Source organism: Monodon monoceros, unplaced genomic scaffold (assembly GCF_005190385.1).
Source record: "Monodon monoceros isolate NGI ecotype Baffin Bay Population unplaced genomic scaffold, NGI_Narwhal_1 Super_Scaffold_3, whole genome shotgun sequence".
In the NCBI taxonomy this organism is placed as follows: domain Eukaryota; kingdom Metazoa; phylum Chordata; class Mammalia; order Artiodactyla; family Monodontidae; genus Monodon; species Monodon monoceros.
The window spans coordinates 43,258,972-43,274,469 of NW_021703780.1; positions in this window are offsets into that span (position 1 = coordinate 43,258,972).

Below are 15,498 nucleotides of genomic sequence, written 5' to 3' on the forward strand. Positions count from 1 at the left end.
CAGCATTTATTGTACACTTATGAAGAGGCTTTTGTATCTTTGCTGAAGATAACTAAAATTTCTCCAGGGAGCAGCCTTGCTGCCCATTTACAAATATAACGTCAACAGCCCAGTCTCATGATCCTGAAGCAGTCACTGCAGCTTCAATGATCTTGCTTCGGGATACGATGCGAAAATGTTATAGAACATCTCTTTATTTGCTTTTCGGAAGTCACAATCAAAGGCCATTTACATTTTATCAGAGCTTTTGCAAATTCTGCAATATCATGTGAAATTCTTTTCTGGGTCCTCTGAACACATCATTCATAATAAACATGTTTCTTTGAAAACAGGGTACCTGATGTCAGGTGACATGAACTGGTCCAACCACTTTTTGTTTCTTCTAGTTACTTCAAGGCAACCATCCCTCTTATAGAGTCTGTTCTCTGTATTCTGGAATCTTCCTTCAGGGCTATAGCTTCACAGAATCATCTGTAAATCAGAGAAAACAATCCCTACCTCACAGGGTTATAATCAGGATTAAAGGGTACCACACCACACTTCACTGATTTGGAAAAGCATGTTTCCCCCACATCTGAGCACCTCCAGAATGGGAATGCATCTCATTCTACAGCATCTTAGGTCACCATCAGAAAGGGAGCAGTCACAATCCTGATGTCACGGTCTGTCCACGCACAAACTTGCTGTTCACCCTCCTCGCACGACTGGCAACTTAACTTCCAGTCAAAAGACCGTTGCAGAATTGTTCAAGGAAGGAGTGTGGGTCCTGGTTGTTGCCTGAAAACCTTCTGCTGACACTTAAAACACCAAACCAAACCTAGCGGAAGAGGTGTCAGCATTGGGGAAGGGAATCCCAGGGGTCATAAGGAAGCAACTTGGAAGAAATGCTGTGTCACCTACATTCTCAAAGGTACAGAAGACTATAATGGTTAGAGAAGCAAGAACCTCGACAGCTCTTAGTGAGAAGTGATTCAATAAACTCTGAATGCAAAAAATCAAAGAAAACAAAACTGTTAGGATTCTTTAACCCATTTAATTGGTTTGTACTTTCCTTCTTAGATAAGCACAAGAGCGATATGTGATGAAGTAAACCAACGTTTAGTTAAGTCCAAAACAACTCTTTCTACATTTATACAACAAAAACTCTATGTGATAATACCGTGTTTAGTAATACTTTAATTGCACATTTTTTCCTTCCTTGGTGATACACAAAATGATGGTGTATGTCACCTTTGTTTTTGATTTGAGGGAATACAGTACAGAGGAGGCCACAAGATTACCTCAGAATTTAGTTGGTTCTCAACAAACTGTAGAAGTTGTTGTTAGGACTTTATGGTTGTCAAATCTGGTTGAATCAAGAGGCAACATTCGAAGATCATCTGTAAATTTATTATGTAAAAAACCCCCAAATCAAGTGTGGGACAGATGATGCTAGATTATAACTTACACATCAATGTCCTTTTAAAGTTATTGATTTCATTTGTGAATTTGAACCCTAGAATAATGATGACCCCAAAGTGTGATTTGAACCACATCCTTCCTTACCCTCTCTCCCAGGTTATCAGGTCTTTGTGGTAGGGAGCCCAACAGCATTAGGAGGCAAGACAAGAGAACTAGAAAGCAAAACAGCTCTAACCCACTGGCTTACATGCCCATAACTCAGCCTGGTATGTCATTAAGATTCTAACACTTTTGATATCGTCTCACTGAAATTTAAAGGAATTTGGAAGAAAGGAACACCATAAGAGTATGAAATTCTCCCAAACATGGCCCCATGTCAGGAAAGATACTCAAAGAATATAATTTAAAGAAGAAAAGAAAATATCTAATAACTCCAAATATTCTGGGAAAAGAAGTGACATTTATTATTAATATTTTAAATTGCATACCTGTTATGGCCAATGGAAAACACCTGTTATGGCCAAATGGAAATATGTGTGGAACCTCTATTTTATACAAACAGTGCAATATGGAGTATTTTCCCTTATGAATGTCAGAAGAATTCTATTTAACAGATGTTTACCTAAAGCAAACCACATTTTATAGTCTTTCAATATTAAGTTTCTACCTATAATATACTAAATATTTTTTATTACAACTTTCATAGAATTTAATAAGAAGTTTAATTGATTATCAATTCCAAAGTATAATTTTCTGCCAAAAGTTATTATAGAATGTACCAGCTCATTCCACATCAAAATTACTCTGTAGAAGAATTTCCCTGATAATAGTTTCTGAAAGCTAGTTCAAATAGCCAGAGCCAGGTCTGTGTTATGGAGATTATCAACCGCCAGAGGGCAGCAAAGAGCCTCATAATACCTCTGCTCTTGGTTCACCAACTGAGCTCACGGAATCAGGGTGTTTGTTTTTTCTGTTTATGTCTTGTAAGCCTTTTATTATATTAATTAATAAAGTTATGTTTTTAAACCCTGAAAATATGATGTATTACAGCATGTGTCATTGATTTTTCTAAAAGCTATGTCTGAGCACATCCTCAAATTTTTCTGCCTGAGTCATGTCCCATTTTTCCATACTGCTTGGAATGGACGTGTTAATGTAGGATGGAAGATAAAGTCTCCCAGTCCTAATGAAGCAGCCTATTAAATTAAACCGGGTGATTTGGGCAGAGGGATCCTTTCTAAGATCTACGTTCCATTATGTGAGTCTGAGAAACAAGACAAGAACTGCCGGCGCCTCTGAAGTCCCATCTGAGTCCCACATCAAGGGAAACGGAACTCTTCCTTAATCTAATCCGTGGTTCTCTCTGAGTATAACATCACTGCAAACTGACCAACAAAAAACTAGAGAGATGTGATGTGCCCAGAACACCACTGAATAATAATCTTATTTTTGCTGCAAATAAATCATCACAAATAAAAGAATGTCTATCAACTAACCTAAGTGACCTGGCAGCCAGAGTTCACAGAAACAAAATTAAATCACAGGAGACAGGACCAGGAAACGGGACAGGTGAAACTGTCTTGGCAAAAAGTTGGCTGCACGAATATAAAAGGCATTGAAAAGGTTTAAAATTAAAATGGTGTGGGTCCACAGGGAGATCAGCTCGGTGCTGTGTGACCACCTAGAGGGGTGGGATAGGGAGGGTGGGAGGGAGATGCAAGAGGGAGGGGATATGGGGATATATGTATACATATAGCTGATTCTCTTTGTTATACAGCAGGAACTAACACAACATTGTAAAGCAATTATATTCCAATAAAGTTGTTAGAATTATTTATTTAATTTTAAAAATGGTGTGGGTTGACGAGAACAAATACCCATGGTACATTTTCAGGGCACCATTCCTTGGAAATAAATGGAAATATATTTGAATAACAAAAAAAATATTTCTATAGGCCTTGGGTAGATAGAACGCTGGAATTTTTTTAAAACCTTTTTTTAAATTTATTTTTTATTTTTGGCTGTGCTGGGTCTTCGTTGCTGCATGTGAGCTTCCTCTAGCTGTCGCGAGCGGGGGCTACTCTTCGTTGCGGTGTGCCAGCTTCTCCTTGCAGTGGCTTATCTTGTTGCGGAGCACAGGCTGTAGGTGCAAGGGCTTCAGTAGTTGTGGCATGGGGGCTCAGTAGTTGTGGCTCACGGGCTCTAGAGCGCAGGCTCAGTAGTTGTGGTGCACAGGCTTAGTTGCTCCGTGGCATGTGGGATCTCCCCGGACCAGGGCTCGAACCCGTGTCCCCTGCATTGACAGGTGGATTCTTAACCACTGCACCACCAGGGAAGTCCCTAATGCTGGAATTATTAGCAGCAACTCTCATCTTCTTCTTTTCTTATTTATTTAATTTTTACATCTAACACGATTGAATTTAGACGTTAACCAGATAAAGGATACAAGACAGAACGTCAGAAACCTGTAGTTTTCATTCGCTTGTCATGTGATTGGAACAAGTAGTTTAGCCCTGCTACCTCTCAATTTCCTACAGTGTAAAAAAAAAGATATTAAACTACGTCCTTCAAAAGCACAGCCAGGGGCGTGTCCATCTCTGGTGTTTCTTCTAGTTTGTGCTCTGTCTCATACATGAATAACCAGGGTGTTTATTAACCATAATTTTGTTTTCAGGTTACACAATTATTTGCTTAACTTTATTTTTAACATGACAAACATGTTAAACATGTTAAACTGTGTTTTAACATGACAAACACTATTTGAAAACAAGTCGAAAGTTGGAAACAAGCTAAATGCTCGACAATAGGAAATTCTTTTCCCTTATTCTAATACATTCAGTGGATGACCAGGCATCCATTTGAAATGATGTAGATCTCCCAATGCTTGGGGAAAATGTTCATACAAGGTTGTTACAGAGAGAAAAAGAAGCTGCTTGGGGCGGGGGTGGGGGGGGGGGGTGGGGGTTGTGCTTTGCCCCAACATAAACAACACAAAGACCACTGATATCTTTTTGAAGCCTCTGAAAGTCCCAGCTCTACTGAAGCCCGAACCAGGAAGCAAAGCTGGAGGCCAGGGTTCATCCAGGAGGGCCCTGAGTGTTGTTTTCAAGCAGACGTAACCTTTTCATTTGGCTCCCTGGCCACTTGGCCTCCCATCAAGAACAGCCGCCTCCTGGTCACCAGGCGGATGTGAATCAGGTCTCCAGGTCAATGGCACACAATGAGCACTTTCCCCTGGAAACCCTCTCCCACCCCGCCCCCTGACCGGTTCACCATCTCACACCACACAGAAGCACCCTCTGAACTCACCAGATGACCAGCCCAACTAGAAAGATCTGGTCTTGCAAGTGAAAAAAGAAGAAAGCATCTAAAGTGTGATGTTAGTTTTTTTCTTTTATTATTTCTATGTCAGTAATAACACCTGGAGGAAATTCACCGAAATGTTCATCATGGTTCTCTCTCCGTGGGACTTTAAGTGCTTTAAATGTTCTTATTTTTGCTTAACTGTTTTCTAAATTTTCTACAATAAATAAGTACTGTTTTGTAATTTTAAATAAAATAATAAGTTATTCTGTTATTCTAACCAATCATTTAGAATTCTACAATTATTTACTTATTTTTATTTATTTATTTTTCACTGAAGTGTAGTTGACTTGAAATGTTGTGTTAGTTTCAAGTGTACAGCAAAGTGATTCAGTTATACATACATATATACATATATATACATTTTATATATATATATATTCTTTTTCAGATTTTTTTCCCATATAGGTTATTACAAAATATTGAGTAGATTACCTGTGCTATATAGTAGGTCCTTGTTGATTATTTTATATACAGTAGTGTGTATATGTTACTCCCAAATTCCTAGTTTATCCCTCCTCCCCAGCTTTCCCCTTTGGTATAAATAGACCAACATAAGTAACAGATCTGTAAAGGACTGAATGGTTTAAAACATTGGGATTGTTACTAAATCTATTCAAAGTAGCAACGGCCCTGTGTTTAATGGTGGCCAGGTTTGGAGTCCACTCTATTGCAGCCCATGGGGGCCTTTCCTTGAAGGAACTGTTCCTCCTCCTATTCACCCCCCACGAGACACTTTTCTCTCCTTTCCATTGGGGGCCGGCCCTCCATTGCCGCTTTTAGACTTGATCTGCGTGGATCCACCCCTCAGTCCCAGCCCTTCCCTTGTGGTTGTGCAAGACCCTGGATGTCTGTATGTTTGGACAAAGATGCCAGATCAGTGCCTATCAGAAAGCACCTGCCCCGCATTGCCCTTGAGTCCTTAGGGCTTGTTACAGCTCTGCCTCTCTCCCTGTTCCTTTGAAACTTCTCTGCCCTGAATCTCTACCAGGGCCAGGCATGACCAAAGGCCAGAGGAGACTAGCCCTGGTGGTAACTTCTTGGAGAATTCTTTCATGAGATATGAATGGTGACCCCTGTTAGGTGCAGCCCTGAGTGGAGGGACAGATTGTCTTCCCAAACTAATAAATGAATGTGTGCTTTGTGAGACCCTTGACCTTCTGGGGACCAGGCTGAGGTCTCTTTTTTCTAAGTCAGTGTCCCAGAGAGCAGAAGCCTCAGGCCATATAGACATGATAGATATCATGTGATCACACACTCATCATCTATTTTAATGCTCACAGCCATGTGAGGTAGGTTTTTATACCTTCATTTTACTGACCTAGAAACCAAGGCTTGTAGCCGTTAAGACATTTGGCAGAAGTCACACCACTGGCAAATATGAGAGACTTAAATATGTGTCTTTGTGGCTTTATACAAGGTGACTTCTGTTGTACCATAGTTCACTGTAAGAGATGTTTTGAGTTTGGTCACCTGTGCCATTACCAGTTGGTTGTGTATTTCAGGAGATTTGCTTCACATGGACATAAGTGGACCCTAAGAGGACCCAACTCAAGTCTGAGAGGTAGATGTCAGGCAATATTTCTCACCTGAGACATTTTGGGTGATGCAGTCCTTCCTTGGATGGGTCTGTCCTACATGTTCCGGGATAGTTAGCATCCTTGATCCCTGTCTACTAAAATCTGATTGGGACAATCCAAAATGCACCCCCCCACACATTTCCAGACACCCTGGGGGTGGCGGTGGGGGAGGGTGCTATGCCCTCCCAGGATGAGAACTATAGCAGGAATCTGAGAATCTCTGATTTAAAAGCAATGCCCATATCCTAGTAGTTGACAAGTCAGAACAGTAATTAGATCAAAAGGAAGGTAATTACTGGCCAGTGCAGATCTCTTGAACTGTACTGACCTGGCGTAACTCGGAGCTTGTATTGAACATCTGAGTTGATGGCTGATGTAATCAACAAGCATTCCCTTGGTTGGCTGCCAAGATAAATGCATTATGAGCATAATGAGGCTGTATGATTTCATTAGATTGGGAAAAACAAACATCTATGTCTTTGACAATGTGCGCGTCTCTCCCAGTTGTCACTTGAGCTGGCGATGTTGAGTCTTTTAGTGTCCCAGACCCTCATTAAGGTGAAATTCTTTCTAATTGGCAAAGGGAACCATCGAGATGGTACTAATGAATCCTGGCAGAAGTAGCCGTGTCAGGTGCTGTAAATGAGAAAATCTAGGCAGTGACCTTTCAGAAAAGAGGCAGACGAGAATTAGAAGCCTCAATGATTCCTCCACCTCTATGGAAACAAGGAGTTTCTTTCACCAGCACACAATGCTTTTGCCCAGATACCATCTTCAAGGGCCATTTTCTCCTGGATGTTGTTTACGGATGAATGACTTTCCTGTTTGACCAGGAGAGGGGATTGTGTGCTAGACCCTTTGGGGAGACCCCTCCCATAAATCCAACTTATCTCGGTCCATAGCAAACCATCTGCATCACAGGGTGGCAGGTGAAAGGGCTTTGTGCTGCACTGCTTTCCCATCACAAGCCTTGCCCAGTTCTCAGACAGTTGAGCTGGGTGCCTCTCAGTTTCTCTTGGATGGCTTTGGGGCTACAATTTGCTTTCCCTGAGTAAAGATTACACAGCAAAAGCAGCTCTGAACTTATTCTACCCAATTTGCTAGACGTTATCTCTCTCTTTCAAGAGCCCAGAAAAAAAAGATTCAGAAGTCCAAGCGGTCTGCTCTCTCATGCCCAGGGCACAATTGTTTACCATAGCTATTATTGGGCACCTTTTCAGGCTTATACGAGAGGGACTATATAAGTTTCAAGAAAGTATTTGATTCCATTTTTGCTTCTGAGTCGCTGGCAAATTGAATACTCGAACAGCCCCATGGGGTTGTGTAAAATCCTTTTCCCCAAGAGAGGATGCCGGGGTGCTCGGGGCATCTCTCCAGAACCTTGCTCCTGGGCAACAATCCAGAAAACATTTTTTGAGGTTCTTAAAATAGATTCCGTTAGGGGCTTCCCTGGTGGCGCAGTGGTTGAGAGACCGCCTGCTGATGCAGGGGACGCAGGTTCGTGCCCTGGTCCAGGATGATTCCACATGCCGCGGAGCGGCTGGGCCCGTGAGCCATGGCTGCTGAGCCTGCGCGCCCGGAGCCTGTGCTCCGCAGCGGGAGAGGCCACGGCAGCGAGAGGCCCGCGTATCGCAAAAAAAAAAAAAAAAAGATTCCATTACCTCCTTTAATCTCAGGAGTCAAATCTATCAGGAAAAACCAATTGCAGCTCACCATAAAACTCTTTGTCCCCAAACTTCTCAAATCTCTTAATATTTTAAATAGCTATCCACATTTGACAAAAATGACTCTCCAGGGATAAAGCATCTTTTCTTCTGTATGTTCAGTTCCCCATATAAAATCCCAGATTCCTTCCTGAGTTGAGAGCTAGGTTTTCTTTTTCTCTCTTGATGGATTATCAAGGAAGATCATGAGAACTGTATACCCCTTACCTGCTTCTTGATTCTAAGGTCAGCACTAATTTTTATGCTCCAAAGAATAGTTTAATATAAATAATTTTCTGGTATAAAACAACTCTTACGCTTTAACTTCTTTTTCTTGAATCTCTTTTTTCTCTTGTTTTAATGGTTTTGCTATTTTATTGCTTGAGATTTTTTAAAATTTTTGTTGAAATATAGTTGATTTACAATGTTGTGTTAGTTTCAGGTGTAGAGCAAAGTGATTCAGTTATACATATATATACAAATATATATATTCTTTTTTACATTCTCTTCCATTATAGGTTATTACAAGATATTGAGTATAGTTCCCTGTGCTATACAGTAGGTCCTTGTTGGTTATCTATTTTATATATAGTAGTGTGTATATTTTAATCCCAAACTCCCAATTTATCACTCCCCTCTCCTTCCCCTTTGGTAACCATAAGTTTGTTTTCTATGTCTGTGAGTTTATTTCTGTTTTGTAAATAAGTTCGTTTGTGTCATGCTTTAGATTCCACATATAAGTGATATCATATGGTATTTTCCTTTCTCTGTCTGGCTTACCTCACTTAGTATGATAATCTCTAAGTCCATCCACATTGCTGCAAATGGCATTGTTTCATAGTTCTTTATGGTTGAGTAATATTCCATTGTATATATGTACCACATCTTCTTTAATGTAAGCTGCCACCACTCTACTTTGGCTGTAGGTAAGACATAAATACAGTGTTTAGGATTTTCTAAGATATTCCTAATCTAAACTTTATCCCCAATAGTCTAGTTTGCTAATAAAGTCAAAGGATCACCCAAAGTTATAAGCCCATGAGTCCCAACGTGGCAGTAAAATGCTCTCATGGTCCTCATTTGTCAAAGCCTCACAGGTGGGGAGGGTGGTGAGCTGGGTTGCCATAGAGCAGTTTCATTGATCTGAGGATTGGACTCTGAACCTTTACATCATCTTAACAATCATTTCTTTCCCAGTCTGTTTTCACTTCCTCACAGCCCCTTCTCTCATACTAGGAAGACACCTCAGTATATGGGAGGATTTCAGGGTGCCCAGGAAAAATTCCAACTCCTCAAATAAGAAAAACCAGAAAACAGGAAAGAAAGAAAAGCTTTCTACTGCCTTCTTTTGAAGACAAAAATGTCACAATTGGAAATGTATCCTTTGACTTAAAGGTTTGTCTCAATAGAAAATTCAAGGGAAGGATGAATGCAAATGTGTCTCTAACCTTGTAGCATTTACTTTGTATATTATTGGGTTTATTGGATTCCTTTTCTGAGATTACATTTGGATAGAATGAAAGGGATTTTTTTTAAAAGGATGCAAGATAGGAAAACTGCAATAGGAGGAAATGTGGAAATGCAAAAGGACTAAAAGGTGGGACAGTCTGACTCACAGATGAAACCCCGAGTACAGCCTAGCCTTCCACAGCTGAGCCTGTGCAGGCTCATTTCTCCCATGACACCTCCCTCTGCAAATCGAGGAGACTTCTGGGCCTGCGCAGGGGCAGGCTTTTAGCTTTGAAGGCCAAGTCTTACAACAGGAAAATCTGACGTGTGTCTAGTTGAGATCATGTCAATGGCTCAGAAGCTGAGGCTCAGGAGTGAGCATGGGCTGCTCCCATTTGAAAAGAAATATGTTTTGTAAAATGCAGCAACATCCAAATGTAGAACCAAGCAGTGCCAGAAAAGCAACTAAACCAAGAAGAGGATGTCATGTATAGTCATATTTCTCTCTTCTCTTGTAAACAATACATCTTGGGAGCCCTGCCCCTCCATCAGGTTGCAAACAAAGGGAAAATTCTTTACTCCTGAGGCCATGGGGCAGGAGCAATTAGGTTGATGGGAATTGGTTTGAACTCGAGACCAGCACCTCTCAAAGGGACAAACGCAGGTTTCTTCCAGATGAGTGTTTCCACAGTACCATGAGTGGAAAATTGTTTCATGGCAAGAAAAAGAGCACAGTGAGTTTAGCAATTGAGGAAGCAATAGTTTGTAAGAGGTTTCATTCCCACTGGGTCAATTTGTGCTTAGAAGGAGAACCACGTCGGACTAATGGCACTTCTAAGGTCTGGGGGTGTTCTTTGTACTGTTAAAAATGCACTTGTATACACTCTACCTTAATTTACTTAGCAAAAAAATATAATTTCTCAAAGATGCACCTAGATTAGGAACTTAAAATTTCAAGATGTAAGGTCTCTGTGAGCGCCCAAATAAATACAAATTTTAACGGCACATCAGAAACATGTAATTTTAGTAGCTTTCCCTTTTTACTTCAGTCAATATTAAAATATTTAAAATTGATTGAAAATGCCATTATTCCTTGATTATCCTGCATGTGTGGTATATGGGAAATCACTTTCTAATGCTGGTTGTCCAGTCAACAGCCTCTTCCTTCCTTCTTGCTGGTATAACCCCAATTTCGTCTGCTTGTTCATACCCCATGTAATTCAGAGTGTAAACCCTGATTAGCCTAAACCCACAATGGTCATATTACTTCCCTGGTCAGTGATTCATTTAGGGGTAGGTACATGGCCTGGATCTGGCCAATGCGACGTGAGGGCAAGTCTTCTGGGGACTTCTGGAAAAATTTTCCACCCTCTCAAAAAACAGAAATAAGAGAAAACAGCCATATTCTTCCACAGGATAATTTTGTGTCTGGAAATGATGCTTTGAGACAGTGAGGGGAGATGCCCAACCCCTCCCAACACACTGAGGCCAAAGCAGAGAGGAAGACTCCTGGGCATGAAGCCAGGGAACCAGCCTGCTCTGAGGCATCTCCTCTGGACCTCTTGTTATATGAGATAATAAATGTCCTCACTATATAAGCCCATTCATCCAGTTCTCTACTACTTGGGAGTGAAATAATTCTTAACTGTGTATCATAATACCCATGAGCATTTGAGTATAATTGCTTTAGCTAAAACACTATTCAGTGAAATCAAGCATTTCAAATTTGTACTAATCTCAGTACTCTGATCAGAAACTGCTCAACCATCTCTCCTATGACTCAACAAGGTGAGGGTGGGCTGGTATGTGCAGAGTATTTGTATTTTCATACTTTATAAATGACTCTAAACATTAAGATCAATTATTTTAGAAGAAGCTCACCCTTTACAATTATTCCCTTATTTGTTTAACTATAATTTATGATTCATGGACTAGATAAAAATCAAATTTGAAATCTCTGCATCTATAGACTTTAAAGGGATGTCCTGTAGGTATGTAGATTCATCACAAAGAGATAAAATGTCATTTTTACAGTGATTTTAGATGGATGATGAGATGCACATTGGTACAACTTTACTCATGGCAGTGGAAAAAGCTAAAGACTAAATGGTCTGATTTTTCTGTGGCTGAAAGGACTCTAGGTTAAGATGTGGAAGCGGACATGCAGGGCAGCAACCACTTCGTCACATGATTAAGAGTCCCAGTGGTCATGCTTGGAACCAGGTCCTCACTCCATACTCTCTTCTCACTCCCATCAAAGTTCATTCACACCTCCCTTTGTTTCAGAATGATCTGCCTTCACCTGCCAGGGAAAGTTTGTTTATGTTTCTTGGGAACAAAGCTTCAAGGTCTCTTCCTAACATTAATTCCCTAACAGCAAGTGTCACCTGGGGCATTTCCTGTTCCTATTCTCAACAGTGCTGAGGAAGACAAATTCTCAATGGTACCTGATTCTCATCCTCCACAATAGTCTTCAAATATGTGCTGGTTTACCATTCATTTCACTTACCTGTAACTATTTGGGTGGAAGCATGTCAACATCCTCTAGTACAAATCTTGTACATTCCTTGCTGTAGAATGGGCAGCACAGTATTTTCTTCCATCTTTGGAAACAAACCAGGTTGAGTACAAATCGCTTAGAAGTCAATGCAAGCAAGCACTAATTATAAATCCAGAATATCTATTGAGCTGAACATCAAGAAACAGTTGCTTCAGTCATATTTATTTACTAGACACTTTGATTCAATTGAAACATTCATTTAAGTTAAAAAATTATTTTAATCATTGATGGCTTTGTAAAGAAGGGATAATCCGTTAATAGAAGGATTATCTTCATTTTCTCATTGGATATGTAAGATCATAACACGAAAGCTTATTAAAATTTTCCAGTAAACACAATGAAGTATAGAGGGCTTTAAATATCTGATCTTGTTTGACACATTTGGTAAAAAGAAAAATCTTTTAAAACTCCTGCTGTGCCATATTCAGATATTAGAAATCATTCTTCTCTACGAGGGCTCAGAATACCTCAATAGTGCATAAGTGGCCTGTAGAATAAGAAATTATCAGCTATTGCATTCTATTGTACCCAAAGCTGTTTTTTTTTAACACTAAATTAATTTTTTGTTTGTTTTTTCCCCACAGACTACCTGTGTTAAGATGTGGGTGAGAAAAACTACAAAAATATCAAGGAAGAATATAAGGAATGGAGAGAAACATTATGTTCCTGAAGAGGAAATTTTTCCAAAGGAAATTTGACAAAATTTATCAAAAGAAGCTCAGCTGGCATAAACAGCCAAGCAAATTCCAAAACAATAGTAAAACAGAGGGAATACTTCTCCTCAGATATGAAAGCACGTTATAAATTTATAAGAGTTCAACCACTGTGGTCATGGTATGAGAACAGATGTAAATCAATTCAAGACAGAAAAGAATATTCTACAAATGTAAGGACAATTCAAAGCCATCCCGACATCACACAGCAAAAGGAATTCCAGATGTAAGAGGGAGCTGAATGTAAAATTGTGTCTGTGGAAAAACTGAAAGAAAGTGGGTGAAAAGTACACACTCTCAGGGCCCAGAGCTTTTCTGGGCATAAAAGCAGAAGAAAAGATAAAGGAAAAAAAAAACCCAATGTATGTGACCGCATACAGTTGTAAATCTTCCTAATTAAAAATAAAAACACTGAACAAAATAAGAAGGCAAAAAACTGCAAAATATGTGTTAATATGTTAAACAGAGAGAGATCTTTCCAATCAATTAAGATGAATCCAAGCTCCCCCAATAGAAATATGGACAAAGATATGACTAGGTAGTTCACCAAAGAATTACATAAATGGCCATAAATACGAAAAAAATTTGCTCAACCTCAGTGATCTTCAAATACACAATTTAAACAACCACAACCTGAAACTATCACAACACTGTTAATCAACTATACTCCAATATAAAATAAAGTTAAAAATAAATAAAAACACAATATACATTTACACAAAACCTAACTCTCAGAGTGCTTGTACAGCTGTTAAATGCAATCATCTCCACTCACTAAAGCTTGCCTCCTTTGAATTAATAACAAAGGAGATGCTCATGATATATTTTAATTGAAAAACTATTTTACAAAACAGTTTAGTTAAATGTTTGTAATTATTCACAAATCTATGCACAGAGAAAGCCTTGAAGTTTGCAGGTGTTATCTCCAGGCGGTGGGGTACAAGGCAATTTGAAATTTCTTTTTATGCTTTTCTGTATTTGCCTCGTTAACCAAAAAGAAGGCACAACCTAAAAGTTGAGAATTACATTTTATTCGGAGGACTTTCTGAGGACCTCAAGCCTTGGGAGGCAGCCTCTCCAATAGCTCTGAGGGACGGCTCCGAAGAGGTAGGATGAGCCAGAACATACAGGAGTTTTTGCAACAAAAATCAGGTAGTCGGAACATCAAAAGATGACTGTTAATTAAAGGAAACCAGACATCTCAAGTTAAGGAACTTAGTAGCGCTTTTCTATGTTCGGGAAGATGCAAGAGTTTGGGCTCACTGAAATCATTCCTTTGGTACGTACCTCAGCTATCTGGGGCCAGTATCCTGTGCCTTCTCATCCTGAGACCCCCAGGTGCACCTTTGGGGAGGGGGCAGCTACAGTGTCTGAGGGTTTGATGTCGGCCATCCTGTTTCCATCCTGATTTCCCTCTCAGGGCTTACTGTGGAGGTGGCTATAATGTGATGGCTTGATGGCTGCAACATCCTTTGTTTACTGATATGGCAGGTGGCATGTTTCATTCACAGTCTTTTACTTTATTAATCAACGAACAGAAACAATAAATGCCCCTGTGGTCTGACCTCAGACTGTCTCACCCCACATCCCCTCTCCCATCAGTGGTCACTTGATGCTTCTGCTTCGGGGCTGCCTGATTCAGCCCCAGATCTGGAATAAAAGCCTCTGTCCCCACCTTCCTCCCAGGGCTCAGCTCCACGTCCCTCCCTGAGCACAAACCATGAGAACTGATCAGAGCCTTCCTGCAAAATGGGAGATTTGTCAAATATATGAAAACTAAGTAGTAAAATGTGACACACCAGCTAAATATAGGTGGTGCGAATGTCCAGTTTGAAATAACCTCAGTCCCTGGGAGGAGGGCACTGCCCATGACTAACACAGAACTTCACCCCATGGCTGGCTGATGTTATTCCTGCATTTCTCAAATGCCTCCCCTTGGCCCTTTTCAAAATAAACCAGAGAATTGGGCTTTATGTGCTTATTTGGCAAGGTTGCTCCCTAGGATCCCATCACAAGGCTGAAGCATAAAATCTAGTGAAGAGTTCTTGCCAAACCATGAATCAGTTACAGCAGGATATTCTGAACTCTGCTCTTCTTTTTGTTCCATTCTCTAATATTTCTTCACATCACAGCCCAAACAATCGCTCATAATTAAACCGAGTGAAGGAGTGGGCCTGGCAGGAAACATACTTGGCAAGGAGCCCAAATCCCTACATTGTCCTCGGCAGAGAACAATTACATCAGTTCCTTCCATTTCCAGAGGAAGGATGGGTTTTGCAGAGCAATGGATGAAAATGAGAGGAAGCAGACAGCTGATTTACATATTGCTATCAGGTTAATCTACAATTTTTTTATGGGCAAAGGAAAAGTCTTAGAGAATGGAAAGGTCTGGGGGAAAGCGGGGGTGGGAGGATGAATTGGGAGATTGGGACTGACATATATACACTAATATGTATAAAATATATAACTAATAAGAACCTGCTGTGTAGTACAGGGAACTCCACTTCGATGTACAGTAGAAACTAACACAACATTGTAAAACAACTATACCCCGATTTTAAAAAAATTTTTAAAAAGAAAAAGAATGGAAAGGTCGTTGTCAAAACCTGCTTTCACTTCCTCCGGGCTCCACACCACCTGCTGACCACGACCTCTGCTGAAAACTTTCCAGGTTCAAAGGGAAATGCAGCCAACAAGTGTGTGATAGCCCAGAGTTTGGAGGCTTCGAG